At 53.3% G+C, this 17,497-nt stretch overlaps 1 protein-coding gene and 1 pseudogene across 2 annotated transcripts in view; one reads left to right on the top strand and one right to left on the bottom strand.

Moving 5' to 3' along the window:
• The window catches only part of LOC144155235 (uncharacterized), a 301,417-nt gene that overhangs the window by 105,577 nt on the left and 178,343 nt on the right, over window positions 1-17,497 (top strand). The window lies entirely within an intron of this gene.
• Window positions 4,685-6,458, bottom strand: LOC144178561 (uncharacterized; annotated as a pseudogene).

Below are 17,497 nucleotides of genomic sequence, written 5' to 3'. Positions count from 1 at the left end.
TTGTTAACAAGGAAAGGAAAGACCACCAGCAGGCGTAGTTTGTCTCAACTAAGGGTGGACACCGGAACGCCTGCTGATGTGGGGTGTGAGAGAGAGAGAGAGAGAGAGAGGGAGAGAGAGAGAGAGAGAGAGAGAGAGAGAGAGAGAGAGAGAGAGAGAGAGAGAGAGAGAGAGAGAGAGAGAGAGAGAGGGAGAGACTTTACTGAAACGCCTGCAGAGCGGTTAGGCTACCCCTTCATGGGGTCCGTCGCCGTGACGTGGCCTGGACGTCGTAGCGACTGCGTCCTGAGGGCCGCTTCCGGGTTCCGCCCATGGGTCCAGGGAGGCTTGCGCCCCCCTCCCCGGCGGCTTCTCCCGGTCGCTGCCTCTCGAGGGCCGCCGCGACCTGTTGGACGGCCTGGAGTTGTAGTCCGTAGTGATAGCTCCTTGTTGCAGCCTCCAGCTGCGGTGGGATCGTTGTCTTCTCGCTTGCCGCACGTGGGTTCACCTCACAGTTCCACAGGATGTGAGCTGCCGTAGCTCGCTCCTTCGCGCACAGCCTACACACGTCACTCTCATACACACTGGGGCAAATGTACTTGACAAGCACCGGGGTGATCAGGGATCCAGTCTGAAGCTGTCGGTAAAGCACTGCCTCCGCGCGGGTGAGTCCCGGGTGCGGGGGTGGCATAGTTCTCCTATTCCGTCGATACCACTTCACGATATCGTTGTAGTTGGTCATCGTATCCTTGCTAATGTCGAACGGTCTCCACTCCGGGTCGGCGTGGCTGGCTTGCGCGCGGTTGGCGAGTCCTCGCGCGACTGCATTAGCCGTCTCGTTGTGGTTCTCGTTCCCCCTGCTCGAGACACGTGGGCCCATGTGGGCCGGGAACCATTTGATTGATACCGCTGTCGTGTTGTCTTCCGTCTTGCGCAGGATGTCCGCCGCTGCCCTGCACACCCTGTTCTTGGCATAGTTCAGCACTGCTGTGCGAGAGTCACATAACACCGTCGTACAGGCCGGGTCCGCGATAGCCAGGGCGATGGCCACCTCCTCTGCTTGATGTACCTTCTTAGTATAAATGCTCCCGACTGTCTACGCCTCCCCGGTTGATGCCGCAACCACCGCAGTCACGTAGGCTCCAGGGGTGTCTTGATATTCTGCCGCGTCCACGTACACGGCACCGTTGTTGGTCGCGTGGAGGTCGATGAGGGCCTTGGCTCTGGCTAGACGCCTTTCCTGATTGTGCTCAGGGTTCATGTTTCTGGGCACCGGACATATGTTAAGTCGGCGGCTGACAGCATCCGGCAACGAGACTGCACTCTCTTGTCGGTCTGCCGTAGAAGCTAGCCCCAGGTGCTGCAAGATGTGCCGTCCGGTCCTCGTTCCGGAGAGGCGTTCTAGCTGGGCCGTCCGTTGAGCTTCTGCAATTTCGTCCGGGGTATTGTGGACACCAAGGGCCATGAACTTATCGGTGCTTGTGCTTACGAGGAGCCCCAGCGCCGTCTTGTACGTCTTGCGGATAGTCGCATCAATCTTTGCTCGCTCGCAGGGCTGCCAGTTGTGGAAGGCGGCCACGTACGCAATGTGGCTGATTGCAAAGGACTGGACGAGGCGGGTGAGTCTCTCCTCCTTCATCCCTGCTCTTCGTGTGGATATCCGCCGAATGAGGCGCACTGCCGCCGCGGCTTTCGTTGCCAACTTGGTGCCTGTCGCTCCGTTGACTCGGTTGCGTTCAAGTAGCAGGCCCAGGACTCGAATCTTGTCCACTTCGGGTATCACTTGACCTCCTTCCGTGCATACCGTTATCCGCGCCGTCTCCGTATACTTCTTTCCTCTGCCCTTTGGCGGGATCACGAGCAGCTCCGACTTGGACGGGGAGCAGATGAGACCTGTTCCATGTAGCTGGTCCTCGATGGCGTATGGCGATGGGCATATAGAGACAACTCCTGGAGAGTTGTCTCTATATGCCCATCGCTTCCTCCTGTTACCCACAGGGCCACAGGGTCACGTCGTCGGCTTATATCGTGTGCCCGACATTCTCCACTTCCTAGAGACGGTTGGCCACACCAATCATCACCAAGTTGAATAGTAGCGGGGATATCACCGACCCTTGGGGGGTAACGACGCTGCCGAGCTGTTTCTCCGGTAGTTGCAGGTCGCCTGCGCAAATCTTTGTGATACGGCCCGTGAGGAAGTCCCTGATGTACGCGTACGTCCGCCGACCGATGTTCAGTCGAGAGACTGGTGCAAGGATGGCGGAGTGACGGACTTTGTCAAAGGCGCTCTGGAGATCGAGACCCAGCACGGCTCTGTTGTCTCGGGTGTCAAAGGCGCTCTGGAGATCGAGACCCAGCACGGCTCTGTTGTCTCGGGTACCCACTGCGTCGTCGGCAATCTCGTGTTTCAGCAAGAGCATGACGTCCTGCGTCCCGAGCTTCTCCCGGAATCCTATGATGGAGTTTGGTATCGCTGCCATCTGTTCATGAGGACGTGCTCGAGGACCTTCCCCACGCATGACGTGAGCGAGATTGGCCTGAGATGATCTATGCTGGGCGGCTTGCCCGGCTTCGGAATGAGGATCGTCTTGGCCGTCTTCCATCCCCGAGGGAGCTGTCCTGCGCACCAGCATCTGTTGAAGAAACGCGTGAGCGCTTCTATCGCCGCGTCGTTCAGATTCTTAAGAGCCTTTTTGGTCCCCTTGTCAGGGCCTGCCGCTGATCTGCCATTAAGGGTCTGCAAGGCCACCCGGACATCCCATACCTCGATGTCTCTGTCCAGTATCTCATTGTCAGCGCCTGCGTACTCTGGATGCGGTTCCGTAGAGGTAGTGGGCAAGTACTTGGTATCTAGACGCCTGCGCACCTCTTCCTCCCTTAGGTCTCGGATGGCCCTGTGAAGGGTCTTGGCGAGGTTGTTGTGATGGAAGCCCTTCGTCTTGGTCTCGTCCAGCAAATGCCGCATCATGTTCCATGTCCTACCCTTGTGCATCTATGCGTCAGCCTCGCTGCAGACCGCGTGCCACTGCTGCGCGCAGAGCACTCTGCAGTGGGTCTCTATCTGCTTGTTGAGCTCAGCAACCTTCTTTCGCAGGCGCCGGTTAGTCCGTTGCCTCTTCCATCGCTCCTGGATGGAGTGTTTGGCTTCTAAGAGATGCGCGAGCCGACTGTCGACCCTGTCGATACTCTCATCTGTTTCGAGCTCCGTAGTCGTGTCCGCTATAGTCTTCACGATGGCCTCTGTCCACTGCTGAATGTTCATGATTTCAGGCTGTTCCGCCGGGAGAGTTCGGCGGAAGGCATCCCAGTCAGTGAGACGGTGCTTCCGTGTTGCAGTAGCGCTGCCGGGGCCAGCGAGCGGTACGACGACTTCCACAATGTACTGGTCGCTGCCGAGGTCGCTGCCTGTGTTTTGCCACCGAGTGCCTCGGGAGTTCCCCGCAGTCCTGAGGAATGTAAGGTCTGTGGTAGTGTTCCGTGAAACTGACATCCAGATTCTAGTGGGAAAGGCGGGATCCGTGAGCAGGTGCAGCCCTACGTCCATAGCATCTTCCATCAGGTATCGTCCCTTGACCGTCGTCCTTGGGTAGCCCCACTCCTGATTCGGAGCATTGAAGTCTCCACAGATCAGCAGCGTACTTCCTCCAGCTACCCGGGTAGCCTTGTGAATGAGTGCCCGAAACTTTTGTTGCCGATGCGCAGGGTTGCTGTACACATTCACCATGAACGCGCTCTCCTTCTGCCGCTTGCCCGTGATGATTTCCAGCGCGCAGTACTCTATTGCGCTGTTGCCAATCAGGTCGTGCTCTACAAAGGTGATTCCTTTGCGGATAAAGGTGCACACCCCACGTCCCACTCCTTTGGCAGTGTCCCGTGCGCTCGGTGGTGTTGCGACCGAGTGGGGGCACCCGATCCGAGCTCCGCGGCCTCCGACATACGAGTGGTAGCGTGCATGATGCGAGCGGCCAGCCGCGGTTGCAGCCGTGAAGAAGTCCAAAAGCCGAAGGCTGACGTAACTGTTTACTTCATAGCGAGAGGTGAGCCGAAGCCAAAGAAAACAATGCCCCGCCGGACGAGGTTACAATACAGGGCTCGAGCAGAGCGACAGCATGGATTCGCTGCTCAAACAGGAATGAGTTAGAGCGCTTGGGCGGCTTCTATTTATACCCAAAAGCCGCAACGGTCAAAACGCCAACAAGCGGCAACACGCCACGAACGTCACAGACACACACAACGCTCTTTCCAGAGTTCGTGACAGTCGGTAGCCTCGGCGCACGTTGAGTCCGAGAGAGGAGAGAGAGGAGGACTCCGCTGCGATCGACGGGGCCTCTGTGTCCTTGAAACGCGTTGAAACGTGCCTCGCCGGGCCGGCAACCGTCGAAGTTTGAAACGCGTTGAAAGCGAGGCGTCTGACCCGGCTTGTCGAAACTTGAATGAACATGCTGGCGCCTGACGGCTGAAAGGCGCACGCAGTGGCTTCGCCGCACAGCCGAGGAGTGATGCGGGAAAGTACGGCGGCGCTGGCCGATTCGTAACAGTGGGCTGGCGTGCGCGCGGTAGCCAGGGAGCTTCGGTGTAATCTCACTGAGGGTCTCTTGGAGCATAATGACGTCGGGTACGCGGGCGACCTGCTGTAGATGCTGTTGTAACACTGCCCTCTTGCTCGGATAGCCGTTGTAGTTCCAGTGCCAGACCAGGAGGTCTCTCACTGGGGTAGGTGCTGTGCGGGCTGTCCGATCCATGGATGGTGGATTGCCGCCGTGTTCTGGGGTTCAGCCCTTGGTATGGGAGGTCCGAGGAGCGTCTGAAGTTGCACTAGCATTTGTATGATCCTCGCTTGGATGCTCTGCATGGTCGCCATCATCTGCTGGTACGTTTGCTCTAGTGTTGTGAGGCGTTCGTTGGTGATTTTCGCAGAAGCTTCCAGCTTGTCGAGGCGGTCGTCTTGATTGTCTATCCGTGCAATCAGTTTGCGGTCCTTGGCACCTTCGAGGGCTCGTCTCTTGGGGGTCGGCTCCATCGCCTTGTGGGCTCAGGGATCTGTCTCAGGTTCCGGCTCATCCTCCACGGGCTCCTCTCGTCTAGTCGCAACCTGCGGTGGCTGTTGGCGTTGCTGTTGTATTGAGAGGAGTTGCGTCAGCTTCTCGCTAGATGGTGGCATCTTGGTCGGCTATCTTTTGCTTTAGCTTCTCGTTGTCGGCCCGCAGTGCAGCTACCGCAGCACTCTGCTCAGGCTGTTGCTTTGCGGGGGACCTAAGTATCTTGACAGCGTCTGCCCAGGCAACCCGCTCCCTCGACTGCGATGGCTGTCGGCGGCTGCTGGCGCTTCGCTTGCTATTTGATCTTCGTCTGCTGCTGCTGCTGCTGCGGTGTTGCGACCGTGCGCGTTGCCTGTCAGTCGACGCCTCGCGTCGCGGAGGGAAGCTCTCTATGCCTGGAGGTTGTTGCTGCCGCTGCTGGTGCAGAGTCTCCATCTTGCGTTCCCACTGCCTTTTCTTGAATACGTAGGGCGTCTTATATCTGTTGGTACACTCCTTGGCTCCGGTCAGGTGTTGGCCCCCGCACAGCTTGCACTGGGGTTTGCAGTCGCGCTCGTGGTCCGCACTGGGGTTTGCAGCGCCGCAGGCGAAGCAGACTTTCGTGTTGGGGTACGGGCACACATCGTTCCGATGTCCAACCTTGCCACACTGCCTGCATACCTCAAAGTGTTTCCGATACAGCCCGCATTTGACGAGGATGGAGCCGTACTTTACGTAATTGGGGACCTTCTGCCCTGCAAAGAGGACAATCACCGCTGTCGAGCTGCCGATCCTGGGCGCCTCCACCGCAAGTGGGTTGGATGAGTTCACAATGTTGCGGTGGACTTCCGCCGGGGAGTCTTCGACTGCAATGCCTCGGATGACTCCCTTGACAGTGCCGTACGGCGCAGTTCGGTAGGCGCTAACTTCAAACGCAGTGCCCCCGACGACTAGGGCCCAAACTGTTGAATACTGCCCGGCGCGGCGTTCGTCCGGGGTGCTGACCACAATGATGTTCTGTGCTGCGTTTGTGCAGATGGTGTCTTCTCTAGCTTCCTCCCTCGTTACGCGTGCCGCCGTGATGACGACCGACATGATTATCGAGGCCTCCGTCCTGGCAATATTGAGGGCGCCACGTGGCCTCATGACAATCTTAATGTCCTCCTTTGGCATGGTCGACGGCATGCGTTCCGCCTTTGTAACCATTTCAGCTACGCGCTTGGCGAAGTTGGCTCGATTTCTGGGTCTGGAGCGACGCGTGGCAACAGGAGACTCACCGAAGTCGTTGCCGGTGGATATCTGCTTGACGCGCTTGCCGGAGGCTGCCCATCCCTCCGTGTCATCGGGTGTAATGTCTTCCCCTTGTACCTCGATACACATTCTCCCACCGTGGCTGCTAATGCGCATCGTCGACGTCTTGTCCTCCTCCGTTGGCAAACCCACATCCATCGCGGTCGCCATCCTGGTCGTCGCGAGCAGGCAAAGCCGGTACAGAGGCCGTGTTAGGCCTAGCTCCGGCAAGCAGTGTGACCCACCTTCGTTGTGACGAAACGCGGGCTCTCCGAGTGTTGATACTTGTACAGGCGGTGACCAGGTGCTTCTATCGATGACGGAACACGAAGTCGTGGCCTTAGGTTTGATGCAGCATGTACGGAGCGATAAAATTCTCAGACGGTTCAAGCAGACCGAGCGAGTGGATCTTCGTCGTCGTCGTCCATGGGGGGTGTGGGGGGAATGGGGAACACAGGTGAACAGGAAAGGGAGGAGAGAGAGAAGGGAATACATATATACATATATACAGGTTTAACAAGGACATACAGTTACGTTCACTTTGACGTTTAGTGGCACGTGTCACCGTTTTGCCTTCAGTTCCTGTTGCGGCGGGGGTTCTTACAGCTGTTTGCGTAATTTACGCTGCTGTCCGCTCCGGGCACGGCTCGCGGACACGGCTGGTGATCCTGGTAAAGCTTTCGCGTTGCAACTTGGAGAGGACGTAAGCAGCGTAAAGAGCCAACGTAAATGTAACCGGAAGAGTGCCGCATGGTCGCTTGCTCAAAAAGCGTTCGTTTTGTGCGATGAAACCGACGGAGTACTTTCTGTTCTATATTAAAAGTGCTACTAGAATACATTACGTTACAACTGGAGGTGATGTCACTTGTGGCTGTGACGCCACATTACTTACCGGTGATGTAATGAACCGTGATGTCCCATGCAGTGCAGTGAAGTTGCAGTGGGTATAGAACTAGTGACCGATCATGCCTAATCGATCATGAAGCCGAAGAAAGATTACGGCGAGCAGAGAACACTCTTAAACGCTGCGCCACGGAATCGATAACAACTTCGCTGCTCAATCACAACGCACCTAGCGAAAGCGTTTTATATTTCTCGTCCCAGCTCAGCTTCGACCGCTTTACTGGCATAATCGTTGCCGTTAGTTGGGTGGAAGGCAGAGGATGATGTAGAATGGAATATCCTTGTCCATATAGCGCTTTATTAACACTCCCCCTGCCCCTCTCTCTCCTCATAACATTTGATAATCTTATATGAAGTGATGACGTGGAGTGCGAAGAAGAGATGGCCGCATGTCCTCTTCGGTTCTTTCATTTTCCATTTCCAACGCTTCTCCCTTTCACCGCCCCCTCCTCCTACATGCACGCGCCCACGCACACACGCTCGCGCACCTCCTACGTGGATTGCACTGAAAGAAAAGACTACGCCACGTTGCCACAGAACTGGGCGCATGTGGGTGGCCGTACAAATGCTGCCGCGTTGAAAAGAAGGACTGCCATCAACACGCGCAAAGAAAGCGCATCATTCGCACACACAGGAGGCACGAAGACCGAAGCCGAGCATAGTAGCTGCTCTCGGGCTCTGGCAATCAAAGTGGCTTCAGTCGACACGCCCTAATTATCTCGCGCCCGCGTGTCTAGCCACTTAGGCATCCCGCCGTGATCCCGACCGCTGTTTCCGCCCTGCTGTTCGCGCGTGCCCTCTGTTTTTTTCTCGCTTCTTATCGCGCTGTCTTGACTGGCCAACACTCCGGGGCCGTCGGGGCTTGTCTAAGTTGGCAGCTAAGCTGGCCTAAAGGGTTCGCAAGAAAAACAGCCAATTACGCCTTTCCGACCCGCTACCGGGCGTACGTGCGCGCTTCACAACGGCATCGCCCGGAGGGAGGAACGCCTTCAGCGCCCGGAAACGCTTGCGACGCAGTCTCCCCAAGCAGCAAAATTTGATTACTCGTCGCATCCTCGGCTTTTGCGCGTGGGCAGACATGTGTCATGCCACAGGGGAAAAGTTATGCATGAAGGAGCGGGCAAAAGAAAAAAAAAAAAAAAACACCGAGACAACGAGAAGGTCTTGCGTGCATTGCCCCGCTCTGTTATCCTTGTCATATATATATATATATATATATATATATATATATATATATATATGGTACATCCTTGTTATGCCGAAATCACCTCGTCGCTGAGGCGGCTGCTTTTCTCAGCGCGTGGCCTTACACGCACATATGCGTGTGTGTGTGTGTGTGTGTGTGTGTGTGTGTGTGTGTGTGTGTGTGTGTGTGTGTGTGTGTGTGTGTGTGTGTGTGTGTGTGTGTGTGTCATGCGTTAAGAGTAACGCGTCGCAGCCAATGGAAATCTAGGAGGCGTTATATAGACGCCGGACGCCGCCGACGCCGGCCTTTTGGCTGAATGGGCCTTTTAAGGGCCCTAAACAGGGTTCCAAAGGTTGAGATTTTACGTGCGCAATCATTGGAGTACTATCCAAAGAACATCCTGTCGCAGAAATGATTAAAAAGCGTCCAGTATTAGCCGAGCTATCGTTCATTAAAAAGGGCCCGCAACAAGGCCTGGCGCATTCCCTCTTTAACCGCTCCTCCAAAGCACTGTGGAAGCGGAGACGCCACCGACCAGGCGCAAGACCTGATCGGTGACACCTAGAGAAACAGGGTTGCGTCAAGAAGCGCGCAGCCATTGGCTCCGCTCGGCGGTACGTCACGCTTGTAGCAGACGACGGCCAAGCTCCGCCTACTACCGCTCAGCGGGGTCGGTCGGGTCGGTCGCCGCCGGTCGGTGGCGGGCCCGCATCGAACGGCTCCTCGCGGCGGCCGTGCTCGCGTCGGCGGAAACGAGCGCAAACGAGCGTTTGAAGGCAAGATAGGGGGCTTCCTAACTCAACATGCTCGCTAACGACAATAATTGAAGATTGCCACCGACGACTATAGTGGCTCGCTTGCGGCTCGCTAGCGTTAGCGTTTCGCGGTGAACTCGTCCCACCGAGGTCGGTGAAAAGGCTTAGCCTCGCCGCAGTCATCCAGACACTGCTTTGCGAGGCCGCGACGACGACGACCCCCCGCACAATCTTTCACTGCACTATCACCCCCTTTCGCGTATTTGCAAACTGATTTTCAGCAATAGTCCCGTACTGGCGGGCGGTGACAAGTTTTAGCTGCTGCAGTGTATGCGTTATCGTGCGTACACCGCACAGTGGGCTGCTTGCCGACCGAGCAGGCAGATGCTTACCGCGGTTGCGCGTGTAGCGGCCGTTTGTGCCCGCAAAGATTTTCCGTGTTTTAGGGGTGAAGCTCCTTAGCGCGTGGGTTTGTCCATCCTCGACGTATGTATGTAGCCACCTCTAGTTTAGTTCTTGGATTGTTTACTAGATGGCGGTACTTGTATATGATGAAAAGATGCGCTTGGATTGTTCACTAGATGGCGTGGCTACCTCTAGTTTAGTTCTTGGATTGTTTACTAGATGGCGGGGAGCGTTGTAATAAAATCCGTTCGCTGTTGGCGCGCGCTCGGAGTCGCCCGATGGATAAGGCTGCAGATGTGCGAGGCCGCGAGGCAGAAGCGCTCCGTGAAGCTGCGCGACGCCGCCGCCAAGATCCTGCCGTACGAGAGCGGGAGGCCGAAGCGTGTCGTCTGGCTGCGCGACGACGCCGCCAAGATCCCAGCGTTCGAGAACGAGAGGCCCAAGCGTCACGGCAACGGCGCGATGACCCTGCCGTACGCGAAGCGGCACGGCTGCGGCGCGAAGAGGATCTCCAAAACGTCAGAGAACGGGAAGCGGAGAGAAAGCGCGCGTATCGGCAGGCAGACCCCGATGCAGTGAGAGCTCGTGAGGCGTCTGCAAAACGCATCAGGCGAGCTCAGCCCCAAGGTGCCGACGCGCGGTTTAAGCGAGACTTTCTAGACGTTACGTTCGGACACAGATGTAGTGGGCGAACTTTCACTGAAGAGTCACGGTTTTACCGATGATTTCCCCTCAGGAGCTTCGCCCACTCATCATCATTCACCCCGTGGATATGCTGTGAATTTTTTTTCAGCGTTATTAATACCTTGTAAACGACTACAAACTCAGCTACGCTCGTGTAACGGATGGCGACGATAAACATTCGGCCATGCCACCCGTGCAGGACGAATACGCCGTGCCGCCGGTGCAGGAGCGCTGCGCGCAACCGCGTTTCTCCCAGAGCCGGGAACGCTGACTGGCTACAGCACTTAAACGGGGCCCACCAATAGCGCAGCCGTACTGCTGAGAGCTTCGTGCGTCACACGGGTGCGTCACAACCGCTCTGTTGCACGTCAGAGCGCGCAAGTGTGGCGGCAAGGAAGCGGTAGGTGAGCAAGGAAGAAAGAAAGCATCTTTGTTGCGTGTTTGCGCGGCCCCTGCTTTACGCAGAGGTGTAATATTTAGTATACATTGTCGTGAAGGGGTACTCTAGCGATTGCGCGATTGAAATGGCGACCTTCAGAAACCTGTTTAGGGCCCCTTTAATGCTCTCCCAACAAAAAAGTTGCAGAGACATCTACGTTTGGGGATACGGCCCGTTCGTCACATGGCGTTTCGTAATAGGCCGGTTTAATAGGCCGTTTGGTTACATAGGATCATTCGTCATAGGCCGGTTCGTAATAGGCCGTTTGGTCACATAGGATCATTCGTCATAGGCCAGTTTGTCGCTTAGGAAAGTTCGTCACAGGTGCACAAAATGAATGTCTACATGTTTTTTTTTTTCCGACTCGAAAGAGAGAAGCGAGGCACAGGTTTTTTTTTTAGTTAGTTCTTTTTTGTATTTTGGGCTGTACATCTAGCAAAGCTCAACAAAGAATGCAAGCCAGAGTGGGCAAGTAGGGTGACGTGTTCGGACAAGATTATAGATAAGAGTTCAACAACCCAAGATAGAAAAGTGAAACAGGGACGTAGCCCAACAAAGTTCTTGGAAGACGGGCCCGGCGTCTGGTTCTAAGTGGTCCCGTAATAGGGAAAGTGGTACTGGTAGCAACGACCTGGTCGTTCTTGGAAATTTCACATGGGCCATTTCGTGTCACTTATTAGTGGTTTAATACAAGTGGTGCAACTAATTATTTGATAGACCTTTCTCCAGTAGCCATCTGCGCATGCGCGGGGCGCCGGGCCGCCCTTCTTGGCAGTAGCTCTCGGGCAAAATAATCAAAAGGGCGCCCCCTCAGCTAGCTGCTTGGGGAGCGGATATGCCTCCTATAGAGCTGCGCGTTTTTATATCCTCCTTTCGGACAGTTCGAGTGAGTTCTTATGTGCACAGAAAAAAGGCTTTCCAAGGAAAGGGGCAAAAATGACCACGCTGTGAGCACTTGGCTACCAGTGAGGGAGCAACGAAAATGAAAAAAAATTGAAGTAAAAGGAGTGCTACCGCCACTGCAAATTAGTCACGCGAGCGTGCGCCTGCTACCGTGACATTCATGTGAAAGGCAAGGGGGACGGGTAGGAGCGGTATGGACTGCAGGACCAGGATAATTCGTGCACGGGTTCCCCGAAAGCCAAACATTTTTTGAGGCGTGCCTTACTGCCAGTTTGAGATCGCCGTGGCGGCCGCTAAGAGGACCGGTACTGCGAAAAGGTGTGCAAAGTAGTTATAGTCATGCCTCATCACCACTTACGTCTAAAAAAAGCCACGAATTTTGTTTTTGCATTCCTGTGACGAACTTTCCTAAGCGACAAACTGGCCTATGACGAATGATCCTATGTGACCAAACGGCCTATTACGAAGCGGCCTATGACGAAACGCCATGTGACGAACGGGCCTACAGCCCGCTTCACGAGCACGAAAGGTTATCGAAAATAGAAAGACTAACAACCAGGGTTTTTAATTGCCGTGTCCCAGGAGAGACAAATCCCTGGTTGTTAGTCTTTCTATTTTCGATAACCTTTCGTGCTCGTGAAGCATAGATCGGAAATGGAGCAGCTGCGTACGAACACGCTCTGTGGGAGTCAAAATGTCGCAGTCGCACCTTACATCTTAGGATACAAACGTAGGGGTGTAGGCCCGTTCGTCACATGAGAGGCCGTGTCCCAGGAGAGACAAATCCGGGCTTCTGTGGCTTAAAATGTGAGCGTGAAAGGTTGTAAATGCGAGGTGTTGGTCAGTTTGAGTGAGGAAGAGTCAATGTCAGTGTATCAAAATGGTTATTCTGTGATGCGTAGGCCGGGCTGAACAATTTTGTTTTTTTTCAGTGAGAGAGAGAGAGAGAGAGAGAGAGAGAGAGAGAGAGAGAGAGAGAGAGAGAGAGAGAGAGAGAGAGAGAGAGAGAGAGAGAGAAAGAGAGAACATATTTGTTAAGGAAGAAATAGTTGTGGTTTACGAAAATGGGGTAAAGATATGGCAGGGAGCTCAAAGCTGGAACCTGAGTCTACGGCACCGGATGCAGCCGCTCCTTCCCTTGCCCTTTCAATCAGCTCGCGCTGATCTTGAGGTAAGGATCTGGTCAAGTCTGCCTTTCATTCCTCTAAGAAGTGGAATATGTTATGTTTGAGTTGTTCTTTCCTGGCCAAACCATTGGACATGGCTAGGTTTCGGGCAAGAGGGTGGACGTTTCCCCTATTTTAGCCGAGTTAAAAGATAATGTCTGATGTTCCCACCACACATCCTTAACGAACATGGATTTTCAGATAACTGTGTTGGTTTTTCGTCCGCAGATTTTGTGATTCTTCGGTATTGAGAACTCGTTGTAGCAAGGGGAAAGATCGTGTTCCTAGGCGTAGGATGAGGATTCGCTCAAAGTTTTTTGAGGAGGACAGTGTGGTAGTCGTGGTCACAAGGAGCACGGTATGTGAGTTCGTGTGCCTCTTGCACAGTGCGTCGTTCGCTTTCAGACCATTGGATCCGGCTGTCCAGGTGAAGTTGTTAACTTTCTGCATTATGGATGGGAATATCTTACCGAAGCGCTTGGTATTCTTCCCCCAGAAAACTGTATAATGTCCTTTGGGAGCTTGTAATGATGTTTTGCTTCTATTTGATACTTCCGCTGTTCGGATTGCCATGGGAATGACTCCAACTTCCACTTCTTTGTCCCTGTATATTGGAGGTTCATTTTACTAAGCAAGGCACAGGTTCACAAACCTAAGATATCGCAAGAGAAGGTTGTGATTGGTGGGTTGGCTCTCCACGAAAAATGAGGTGATAACTAAAGCGCCGGTCATTTCCAAACCCTTCTGACGATATCTTACGTGCGAACATCTGTATGAATGGGCTCGGTTTGATAAATTTGGCAATTGAGTGCGCGTCGAACGCTTTGACTGTTACGGCACTGCACGCTTGGTCATTGAGAGCACGGAAAGGTCACGCTCGGTCGCTACATTTTTTTTAAGTAGTTACCAGAAGAGAAGAAAGGAGTGGAATTTCAATTGCTTTGTTTTGTAGCGGCTGGCTGTTTTTAGTAGTATGAGTGCACATGGCTCCATTTGCAGCTTTCAATAAGCCGCAGCTTTCAATATGTAAGAAGAATTAACTCCAGAAATAGTTAGCTGGGACCCTAAGATTGCCTTTATATTACAGGACAAGGGGCAGGCCTGGATGCTATCACTGTTTGAATACTGATTTTGGTTTTATCGAGCCCGGTTTTCAGTATTGTGAGCTAGGTGAATCGTTTGTGGGAAAAACTCGCGTGCCTATCCCCGCAAACCTTCTTACGTGGTTCTCGTAGCCAGGGGTATAGGGAGGGGAGGGGGCTCTTATGAGGCTTCAGCACCGCCCCCTCCCCCCTCCCCCCCCAAACAAAATGTCGCGCTGTCTTCTACGGCGACCAAGGCAACCACCTGCTCCAGAAACCATCCTAGGATTTCGTTTTAAAACCCCAGGAATCGTGTCCGGAAAGCACACCTACTCTCTCTTGTTGGCCCGCTTCCCTCCTGGCATACGTAACTCCTATGAAAGGCCTTCAAACACGGGGGTGTTCTGGGAAGGCGCGCTCCGCGACGCGACGGAGAGTCGCTGCCCAGAACAAACTATATATATTCGCGGGCGAAACGGAACCTAGGCCTGGCTGTGTCAGTACCGCCATGCAACTAGGGCCACCGCCGGAAAGCAGCGCGCTAACAACTTTGCACTTCATTCCCCCACCCTCTACTTGTTGCTGATTAACCCCTGAGTTTGCTGCTGCGGCGCCGCTCGTGCAGCAGAACGATCTATTGCCACAGCTACAAAAATAGGTCGTTTTGCCGCACGAGCGGCGCGGCTGCAGCGAATTCGCAGGTAAATTCTCACCATGTAGAACGGGCTTCCTGTATAAATGTACACTTTGTGGCCACTGACATTTTTGTTGCCCTAATCAAAATATAATCTCCTCGCTTTTGTCACCCCAATTGGACAACATAAGTATTTTTTGTGACTAATTTTGTTGCAATTATCTGCAGTACGTGACGGTTAACGAGCTGCTCCTACGCAATAAATTGGCATAAAATACAGCGCCGTTAAGATTTGTCCGCAACTGACGCATGTGTGCAAAAATGGAAATAAAATATTCTTGGATGTCAAAGCGACAACAAAATAAACTTTCCACCCACAAGTTGTTTGTTTCGTGCTTTTCACGTTTATAATGTCCGCTGCGTGCCTTGTTAGTTTTAAATAAATTAGCTATGAATGTTATTGCTTCCATGTTTGTTAAGCATATATGTTTATATTTGTTATACATTTCCATATATTTCTTTAAGGGCTATAAATCTTATGCAGACAAAACAGAAAATTGCAAGCAGTGATAGCAGTTCTGCACAGAGTCTCAGGACATGCGAATAAATGTTTTTTTTTGTGAAATATTTTATTTTCCCTGTAGTTGACAGCAACAGCTATAGGTTTTTTTGAATAGTTATGAATGAATTTCTGTTAATAGTAATGTATACTATCAGTTTGTAGTTATGTATTTATTCTACATATTTTAACCCCTTAAAAATCATATGGAGGAAGTCCAGGTGCAATCTCAGCCCCCCCCCCCCCCCCCTTCGAGCAAAATTTCTGGCTACGCCCCTGCTCGTAGCGTTATATTGACGCCACTTGCATGTTAAACTGCTCTGAGCAAGTTGTCGCTGGCCAGCGCTGCTAATTAAAGTTGATTTGAAAACGACTTTCCGTGCGAATTTTAGATTTTTTTTAATAGATTAGGCCACAGTTTTGGATGATCACCTTGTTCTTAATTTTTATCGGCACAAGGTAAGAGACAAACTTCTCTATTTTACAGTTGGGAAGTTCCTAGTGGGAATTTAGAGGAACAACGCGGAAAATAAGGCACGTGGCGCGCGAAGCGCGATGCTATTAAAAAACGCGAGGCACTGCCTAGTGCTAGCTGAACAAGGAGGAGGGGCTGCAGTTTTAACCACAATGCGGAATGCAGGAAGACGCAAGTGGCCAACGTAAATTGGATCCTTCGTATTCGGGTTTGCTAATTCTCTAAATTTGGACAGCAGCGATCGGGTGCGTTCTTTAAATTTTAAACCTGGGCGAAATCTGGGCGAAACGAAACTTTAGAACCCACCACAACTCTGCAGGCAAATAGGCGTTTTAGCCTCGTTACGCCTGAGGACCACGCGTCTATTTGTAATTAAGAATATCTTCAGCGAGACGTTTCTTGTAGCTGGGTGTGGCAGCGACCACTTGTTCGTTCTTTAGACGGTGTTTGGTATACAGCCATGAATATTCGTGTTGACGGAAATTTTTTGGGAGAAAATAAGGTCTAACTTGATTCATGCAAATTGAGGCCAGGGTGCAGATGCCTCGCATAATCGGGCTTTCCCCATAATCGGGGGAGACTAAACGTAAAAGGCGATGCGGCCGCCATAAGTGTAAAAGGACTGCGGTACGAGAAGTCAAGAAAATCGTTCGCGCCAAAAAAGGCGGGAAAGCGTGCTTGTTTTTATCCGTACGCCACAATTCCCCAAGAGGAAAGAGAACGCTTTTAATCTAACGCTGGCCGGCGTTACAGAGAGCCGGAGGCCAAGCTGTCAGCCGAAGTGTAGATCTGCGGCCAAGTCTGACCAAAGGCAGCGCCGAGCGCCGCGGAAATGGGCGCAGCGGTGCGCGTCGATGCGAAGCCGAAAGGTTCGCCGTGTCATTTCTCTTTAACCCTGGCGGAGCGGCGTAACCGGGGCTCTCGCCGCCGGCGAAATCCGCTCAACGCGTGGGGCCGCCGCGCTCCGGGCGACGGTGGGGCGCTCAAAGGGACGATCGGCGGTTTCGGCCGAATCCAAGTTTACGCATGGAGAAAAGCGTGGCCCCGAATTTAAAGACACCGGCCGACTGAGTGGCCAGCAGTAGTAGCTGTGAAAAGGCCCGGCTCGGGAGACGTGTGCGCAATGAGGAAAGGCGCCGCAGAAACGGTGCACGGAATGGTCGGCGCCCGGAGGCTGGGGAGCGAGCAGCGTGTTTGTCCCGCAGCTCTCGCGCCTCTGGTGCCCACCAGTAGCGCGTCTCCTCCTGACACGCGTTCTCACTTCGCTTCTTCCGGGTGCTCTTTACACGGTTCACGTTGTTGACTCAGCGGGAGCCCCTTCCTTTCAGACGCGAGCAGACGGGCCGCTTTATTGGTTCGTTCGCGCGCTTATTGCGAGCGCGCTCAACATCGACGTCTCTGCGACTGGCAATCCTCATTGCGAGAACACACTTTTATTTGGTTGCTTTGCATGTTGGCGCTATTAGCATAGGCCGACGCGGCGTCCTGCGTGCGTTATTTACGCAGACATATAAACTTTCGTTAGAACGCGCACACAGAGACACGCACGCACGCACACACAAAGCGCGGCGGAACAACGGGACTGGCAAACGCTTCAAACGCAAAAGTCTGAAAAAAGAAGAGAAAAACAAAAACTTAACACTAGTTGAAAGAGAATACCTGCGTCGCATGGCGCAAACATGGCCCTTCATTCAGCTCGGGCCGCAGCTGAACACACAAGGGCCTGAAATATATTCCAAACCTTTCGTAACTTTTGTTTAGAACTTATGTGTCTGGACCACGGCTACTTGAGGTCCTTTTCTGGTTTGTAAAACATTTCACGAACGTCGATTGCCTCATCAATTCCTTTAAGAATGATTCGATGCACTCGAAACCACCGCCGGCGAAATGCTGTAACCTAGCAATGGTCTTTGTTTGCTGTGAGCACTGCCGCGTACGCGCCCCGCCTCCCACTTCTTCGCACAAAAATTTCGAGATCAAGGTTGCGGAGGGTAGAAAAGACCAGCAACTCTGCCTATC

Source organism: Haemaphysalis longicornis, unplaced genomic scaffold (assembly GCF_048455015.1).
Source record: "Haemaphysalis longicornis isolate Haplotype H1 unplaced genomic scaffold, Haemaphysalis longicornis Haplotype H1 scaffold_1, whole genome shotgun sequence".
Lineage (NCBI taxonomy): Eukaryota > Metazoa > Arthropoda > Arachnida > Ixodida > Ixodidae > Haemaphysalis > Haemaphysalis longicornis.
Note: the sequence above shows the minus strand (reverse complement) of the source record. Positions and strands in the feature narration are given on the sequence as shown.